Raw genomic sequence first — 2,063 nt, 5'->3', positions numbered from 1 at the left:
TGTCAAAACCGAGATGGCAGATGTGTGAAGAAGCCGATCCTCAAGACCTACGAATGTAAGGATGCAGGGAAGAAGCCCCAGTCCCTGAAAAGGGATGGCTGGAGAGCAGAGCCCGATGAGGCTGCAAAAAGGACCCACTGGAAACTTCAAGACACAAGACCGATCCGCTATGTGAGCTTGCTATGCAAGAAAAGCAGCACCTGATTGGCACTATGCCCACGAGTACAGGCATTTGAGACTCTAGGGATGGCTCTCGAGAAGCATGCCGTGCCCCTTGAGCACAAAGAGGGTGTTGAGACCCAAGGAAGGGCTAAGACACACAAGACAAGACACACAACAAACATACCACAGACACAGGCTAGAACTGCCCTGCCCGGCACAGCCTAGTATTGTGTTGGCAAGTAACCCGCTCCCTTTGGCCACCCAAGGGGCCTGCTCCCAGACAGCTCTTGCTCCTACACTAACTGCAAAACATCTCCCCTGCAACCCCTGAACTTGCCCCCTCCTCAGCCCGCTCCCTCCCTGGCCACAGTCCCTCAACTTAGCTTTCAGAGGGCCAAGGATCTGAATTGATCCACGATAAACACCACGCACATCATGCATCGGCTAACTGGGATGTTCCTGCAGTCATCTGGACCCTCTTCACCTACAGCAAAAACATGACCAAACCAAACAAAACAGTGCTGTCAGTCAGCATTGCAACGGTCAACACCGACCTCTCCCACAACACCTCCCTCCTCAGAAGCACCGTGACTTTCCGCTCACCTGCTCGGTCCAGAGACGGACACAGCAGCTGTCCTCGCTTGTGGCACCTAAGACACCAAGAGACACAAAATTACTCCTATGTTTGTGAGAAGTCACCGCTCCCACGATCACCCTTGCCATTCCTCCGGCTCACCTCAAATGTGCATCCAGTTCCAAAGGGGTGGCTACACAGCACCTGCAAAACCAGAGGGAAACGCTCAAACTAGGTGCCATATAGTGCTTTGCTGTTAGACACTGACAAGTGCCTCACCTTCTCAGGCTGCTTGTCGGCACACGGCTTCGCCCCTCCGAGGCTCCCTGCGGCACCTGCAAAAAAACAAAGCAAGAGGCACGTGCTGAGATGCTGCTGAAAACCGCCACCCGCACCGATTCCTACCTCCCCCCCTCCTTTACCTCAGATGCTTGCTCACCTGGCCTCCGTCATTTTGGGCTGCCATCCTTGTGCCCCACCTAGGAAAAATGAACAATAGATACCTATATCTTAACCAGCAATGCAACACTGGAAAAATAACAGCTATACTTCAGCCCACTAGTTGCTGCTCACCTGGCTGCAGGCACCTCCCATATCCATATACTATGGGGCCAATATCCAGCTTCGCACCTTCAAAATAAAAAAACCTGAATGTAGTCATATAGGCACCAGCCACATCTTCCCTCCAACTCCACTGGCCGACCACCTTCTTACAGCGGTCTGCTCCCCTCCCATGCTGCTCTTTGGTGCAGCTCTTCTCTCTCTGCATCTGAAAAAAAACCCCAAAATAATTAAACAAGTCAGCCAGATGCTGAATGAGAGCCAAACAATTCCAGACTGGCCATACTGACACACTAACTGTACACTCTTATTCCACCTAACCCTGGGCAGAGCAGCTCCACACCCAAGACACACACATACAGGGACCAAGATTACACAGAACTCAACAACGCGACTCACAAGTGAGAGAAAACTCTCAGCGAGAAGAAGGATGCCCGGACCGGAGAGGCTGCCGAGCAAGGCGACCTACAGGGCACAACGCCCAGGCGAGGAAGCTCTATGGCAACGCAAGAATGGACTGAGATGGCCCTGTTATAAGAAGGTATGGTCAAAACTGAGATGATGGATGGGGCAAGAAACCTGTCTTCAAGACCTTAAGAACATAAGGATGCAGGGAAGAAGCCCCGGTCCCTGAGAATGGACGGCTGGAGAGCAGAGCTCCTGATGCAGCCTAGGACTAGGCTGCAAAAACAGGACCTGCCAGAGCTTCCGAGATGCAAGAATGATCCACGCCGCAAGCTTGCTAGGCGAACAAAGAAGCGCCCGA

At 52.6% G+C, this 2,063-nt stretch overlaps 1 long non-coding RNA gene across 1 annotated transcript; it reads right to left on the bottom strand.

Moving 5' to 3' along the window:
- Positions 1-210: 210 nt before the first annotated feature.
- LOC142602414 (uncharacterized) lies at positions 211-1,215 on the bottom strand. Its single transcript, XR_012836223.1, has 4 exons — positions 1,176-1,215; positions 899-1,071; positions 766-812; positions 211-646 (listed from the first exon to the last, which is right to left on the bottom strand). It is a non-coding gene; the product is annotated as an uncharacterized LOC142602414 (long non-coding RNA).
- Between the last annotated feature and the right edge of the window lie 848 nt (positions 1,216-2,063).

Source organism: Balearica regulorum, chromosome 6 (genome assembly GCF_011004875.1).
Source record: "Balearica regulorum gibbericeps isolate bBalReg1 chromosome 6, bBalReg1.pri, whole genome shotgun sequence".
NCBI lineage: Eukaryota > Metazoa > Chordata > Aves > Gruiformes > Gruidae > Balearica > Balearica regulorum.
This window is presented reverse-complemented; position numbering and strand designations above follow the sequence as displayed.